This window comes from Oxyura jamaicensis, chromosome 2 (genome assembly GCF_011077185.1).
Source record: "Oxyura jamaicensis isolate SHBP4307 breed ruddy duck chromosome 2, BPBGC_Ojam_1.0, whole genome shotgun sequence".
Classification (NCBI taxonomy): domain Eukaryota; kingdom Metazoa; phylum Chordata; class Aves; order Anseriformes; family Anatidae; genus Oxyura; species Oxyura jamaicensis.
Window position 1 is genome coordinate 156,328,329 of NC_048894.1, and position 5,779 is coordinate 156,334,107.

Here is a 5,779-nt window from a genome sequence, read left to right on the forward strand (position 1 = left end):
TAAAGTCAGCTGAGAAGGAGGATGGGACATTCATTTTTGTTACATTAAACAAACATCCTCAAAATGCATGCAGGTTTGTCTTTTGGACAAAACCTTTTTATTCTGATTTTTGTGAAGAGGAATGTTTGGAACTGACTTGTTGAAATCAATGCTGCAACCGCATCAGATTGAGTCGGTGCCGGAGCCTGAGTTTTGATCTGAAGCTGGGTAGTTTGGTATGCTGAACATGCTTCTTCTGGAACGGCGCCTGCAGGGGTATGGCAGCACCTTCTGCAACTTCATTTGTCTGTGCTACAGTGCCTGACAAACAACAGCATCTTTACTTAACTAAAAGACAGAATCCATCACAGCATCTATGCATGCTCACCCCCCAGTGAGAATAACAAGGGAGTTTAAGAGAAGTAACAATCTCTTTCCTCCTTCCCTGTGGGCAGGGGATGTAACTGACTTAGTCTGATGTAGCTTTGATTTGCTTTCTATTTTTGCGTTTCTTTTCTTTGAACAAGCAGCTAGAGGTGCTTGGGACCAGAAAAGAGACTGCTTCAGAGACTTAGTCCCTTTTGCAATAGCTAATTATTCATCTCCCAGCTTGTTGGTAAGCTTTTTTGCTACAGCGTCGCACTATTGTGGAGGCTTTCCTGTGATTCCTTGGATTGGTGTTCTCAGTTTGCAAGAGTGAGCCACCTGTGACCCTACCACTGTCTGCTTGAACCAGCTTGTCATAGTTTGTCTCTCCCCGATACTCCTAGTCTCTAACTAGTCTGGTATTTTCTCTGAGCTTTTCTATGCTGGAGATATTTCCAGTGGGAGCCCAATGCTCTTCATGTACTTCACAGTTGCATTTAGCTTGAAAATATCTGACTGTACATGTAAGAAACATTCCCCTTTGCAAATATCAACTATGCTGACAAAGAGAGACACTGCAGATCAGTACTAAAAAAAAAAAAAAAAAAAGTGGTTGGTGACATAGCGGTATGCTTGCTCAAAATGTCTTTTGAGCTCAAGTTGATTTGAGCCGTCATCTGGTTCATTGATCAACCCCCCTTTTTAAAAGACAGCCCTTTGTAAGTAAATGCTAGAGCCAACTATTTTCCCTCCTGCATAAGAAGGGCTGTGTGAGATCCCAGCTTTCTGTAGCCAGAAGGCTTTACCCTTTCCATGCTGCAAGTCACAAGCAGATCACTTTTTAATAAGCACTGGTGAATTTCTTCTTCATGTGTTTGTCTAAATCTGTGTCAAGGGAAAGCCATCCACTCTGGAACATGGGGAAGGTGAGGGAGTCTGAGACTAAACCCATCACCTCTCAGTTGTGTAAGGTTCATATGCCAATATGAGCAAATTTGCTCAAAGGTCTTGCTTGTGTGCACATGCGAGAATATTGCTACTGCGAGACCAAGGAAGGTGTTTGCAGATTTTTTATTTTATTTTATTTATTTATTTTTTTTAATATATATATATATTTCTATCTGGGCAGCATAGACAATCAAGTTTACACCACAAAAGGATGAAATAAAAATATATCTGCTCTGAAGACACAGGTCTCTGCTCTTCTGGTTTCATCAGCTTCTCCATCAGTGACCAACAAGACATGCAGGACATGGTCAAAATGGCATAGGTTCTGAGCTCTCCTTGGGAAGAGCAGCAAAGCCAGAAGATGAGTTATATGTTGCTAAAATCATGAATTAATACCTTAATTTCTGTCATGCCTATACCCTCCTTCAGAAGAGCTTCAAGGAAGGCAAGGAAAAAAGGAAGGTCTCTGCCCCAAACTATTTACTGTGCCAGTGTTGACTCCATTGGCTATTTTCCACAGTTTGCCACGCTTGCACACGTGGCAACTGTTAGACCAAATACTTCAGCAACAACAGGACAGGGATGGTGTCTGAATTTTCCAGATAGATTGAAATAGTTTGGCTCTCTAAACAAAAGGAAAACAGATTTAGGGTTTGAATAATCAGCTGTATTGAGTAGGATGTTCCCAGTCTCTTCCAATATTTCAAGTCAATCCTACACTCCCAGAGATTTGCTGATTTTGTGCCTTATAACATCCCTGGGGATCCTTACTCCCATTTCACCAATCATTTTCCAAACTCTCAGGCCTTCTGTGGCAGAATTACCTTGGAGTCAGCAATAAAGTGTGGAGGAGTTGAAGGAAAACCAGGCTGGTGCTTGGGACAAAGCCTCCCGACACGAGTGTGCCCATGTGCCTGCACACTTCTGGTTCAGATAATTAAATCTGTGTCTGCCAAAAGTTTGTGAAACATTTGTGTGCCCCTTGATATGGGCCATATTTCTTGCTTCCTGCTCCAAACAAATTAAAATGAAGTCTTCTTTGCTTTCTCATGTCTCCAGCACCATCGGGTACCTCAGCATGGGCTTCAGTCTGTTCTGTTGATGTCAGTGGATCCCTGCTGATTCCCATCAGTTGTTGATCCACTCCCCATCTTCAGGCACTCTCTGTAGTCCTGCATGACCTTTGTGTGGTGAGGAATGGGAACAGAGGAAAGGAAATTAGGAAAACCTAGCTGTAAATGTGGGCTTTGATGTAAGAAAACAATCCTATTAGAAAGAATAAAAGAAAAACAAACAAACAAAGATGGTTCATTATATATTAAATGAGCCTCTGAACAGCAAAATCTTCTTCGAAGGAAAAGTGGGACACGGATGTCACTTATGAAGAAGGAAAAGACAAATACAATCTGCAAGTTGGCTTTTTTAATTACATTGCCCAGTCTGAGCAAGGTGAGGAAGAACTGGGGCTACAGCTGGGACTGGAAATGGCCCCGGGGTCATCTGCTCCATCCCCACGCTCCTGGACCGTGGTTGTTCTTGCTCCCTTAATCTCCTTAGGCCCAAAGCAGATAAGCAGCTTTTCCCTGCATAAATGACACGTTAGGGGTTCTTATGTTCCCTTCAGATTGTCTTCCAAATTTTCCAGTGGTCTCCAAGCTCTGTATCTAGGCACAAAACAGCTCTATAACCAGAGGAGATGATTTCTAGCATCTGTGGTTTCCCCTTGGGTGGGGAGGGAATTGCTGGGAAGTGGGTGAAGGTGCTTGGGTGCTGGTGGTCTTTCTTTTTATTAAAACATGTACAGAAAATAATAAGATAAACTTCACTTAAACTGCAGCATTTGCATTCATTTCTGGAAGTACAGTGAGACAGAAAACTTGAGACTTAAAACAAAACAAAACAAAACAAAACAAAACAAAAAAAAAACAGAGAAAATAATAAGGAAAAACACACAACTGAATTGCTTGTATATTTTGAGCTTAATATGACTTGATTTTGTCCCTTAAGCTTATTTAAGCATTTAATTTTGTTCTCTTGTTCTGTCCCTGAGTACATATGGATTGCACAGAGGTTTAAGTTTAACAGGACAGAAGAAAGTTCCCTGTAATTGAAACAGGCTTTATGCTCAAGTCACGATGTTATGTTCAAAACTCAGAGGGAGAGAAACATATTCTTTCTGTTTCTAGTGACTTATTTTCAGATTAAAGGAAACAGCTGCAAGAAGGGAGAAAAGTCACTCTTCTCTAGGTGAGAGCCAAGAACATAATAGTAGCTGAATTCTGTTCAGAGGGAATCATCTTAAAACTTTGGGATGGGAATACTGCGAAAGAAAGACTAATGCAGTGTCATGGCAAGTTTCTGAGGAAGAGGAGGGTAAAACATTCATTCAGTGCAATAATTCTCATAAATTTTTTATGGTGAAACTGAGCCTGGGAATGTATGGACTCAGTTGCCTCCTCTGATGCACTTTCCTATGAGCTGGGACAAAACATTTATTTGCTGTGTGCTGCCCTTCTCCCTCAGTACTCTGAGATGAAGGAATTGCCTGGCTCTAGAGGGCTGTTTTGGGACTGAATTTGGCTAACGTGGCACTGCTAATAAAATGGGGTACTGACAAGAGCCTGCAGCCGGTCTCTGAGATGAAAGCCCTAGAAAAATCAATGAAGGGTGTGGGTAAGTTCTCAAATAGCACTTAGCCATCAAAAAGTAAAAGAAATCACAGGTCATTGCATTTAGAAGTAGTGTTGCACTTGGAGAAGCTCTGCAAGCCTCTACAGGGTATTTATGAACACATGTGGCATCAGGGGGTGAATTGTACGCTGGTACCCAGTGGCTCTATGGCAGGCTTGTTCCAACCGACCTCGGTGATCGATTTCAGGATACAAGGATAAGCCTTCTGGTAAATGGCTTCTCCATTATCATAAAGCAGATGCTTTCCAGCATACATTATAATTGGATCTGAGGAAACACAAACAAACACAAAGGTTATGGGCCAGAGTTTGGGTAAGTCCTTTATTTAGTCTTATGGTTGTTATTTTTCTTTTCTTATTCAGGAATAATCCAACCTTACCTTGAAGGACTTCCAAAGTAAATTCAATGATTTATGGGATCAGACCATATGAGTTTTGGGATCAACCTCACATTTCAGCATACAGAATATATGCTTGGGTAAAATAAAGCTATGGGAAAATCACAGGTTTTCATTCAGGTAAGCACCAAAGAAACAGGTCCTGAAAGGTGCTGAGCACTCTCCAGCTCCATTGCTTTCTGTGGAAGCCTCAAAGCACTTCACCTGGCAAGTATTAGACTTTGGAGCTGATTTGAATTATATGAATCTGTAAAGTTAGACTGGAAACAGAGGTTGGAGATTTTTGGTTGCTTATCTCTTCTGACATCAATGAAAAGCTGACTTAGATCCTTGTATGTAAGCTGAGATGTAGCCCCTGGATGCTGGGAACATGAGGGTCAAGGAGATGACATACTGGCCAGCTGGGGTTGCTTAGAAATGGCTGGTGAGGAGTTTGCTGTGACTCTGTTAGATGCAAATCCTCATGCATGTTGGATGCAGATCTGATGCAAAACTGGAGCTTATACACTGTAGTCAGGAAGCTTACAAGTGTTCTTACAACTGACTTCAATGGATAAGGTTCCTTCATTTCATAACATCTATACAACAAATACCCAACAGGAAAAGAAACTTACAATAAGCTGTATATCTCTCCAGTTGGGTTCTTAGCTCTCTCTTTGGGCTTGAAATTACAGTTTATTAAAATTAGATGAATTTTTTGGAAAGGAAGTGTTTTGTTTTTTTTTTTTTTACTATGATCAGGAGAAAAAGAAAAAAGTGTGTCAATATTTTTGTAAGAAATAAATATTATTACCTTAAAACTATTTTTAATAGTTTAATGGTACCCAGGCAGGAAGGCTCTTCTTGCTGTGCATTTCCCCTTTTCCCATTGATTTAGGAGTTCTCATTCAGAGTGCGTTGTAACTACAAGAAAATGAAATTCTCTCGCTTTCTGCTAAAATAAGGAGATTTACTCGGGGAAACAACTCCGTAAATACTACGTACTGCCATCTATAGCTCTATTTAGGAAACACATTCGCAAGGCGAGCTCTGCACACGAAGCTGCTTTTTTCCAGCACCCGACGAACCTATTGTGTTAACCACTGTTTTAAAAACCTGGCTAGCCCTCTCCTACAGCTATTGTGGGAAAAGGCTGCGTAATTATTATTGCCATTGTTATTTTTAGAAGGTGTTCAGCGCTTTTCCTCTCGTGAATCCGATTTCCGAACAAGGATAAGGAAGAGATGGGAACTTGTTAGAGAGATTCCCGTTATGTGACCATTTGGGATGCTCTGGTTTGACTTCCCTGACAATAGCGTCACTCTGTGCCCCACCGTAATGCAGGCAGAGATAGCGCAGCTCCCTCTAGGACAAACATCTTCAATGTTTTAGCAGCTTCCCACTCATTAGATAAATCTT

General features: G+C 41.1%; 1 long non-coding RNA gene across 1 annotated transcript in view; it reads right to left on the reverse strand.

Annotated features, from left to right (window-relative positions):
* Positions 1 to 1,459: 1,459 nt before the first annotated feature.
* LOC118161176 overlaps positions 1,460 to 5,779 on the reverse strand; it is an 8,650-nt gene continuing 4,330 nt past the window's right edge. The window contains exon 2 of the long non-coding RNA XR_004747891.1: positions 1,460 to 4,251. This is a non-coding gene — a long non-coding RNA (uncharacterized LOC118161176). The remainder of the gene's footprint in view (positions 4,252 to 5,779) is intronic.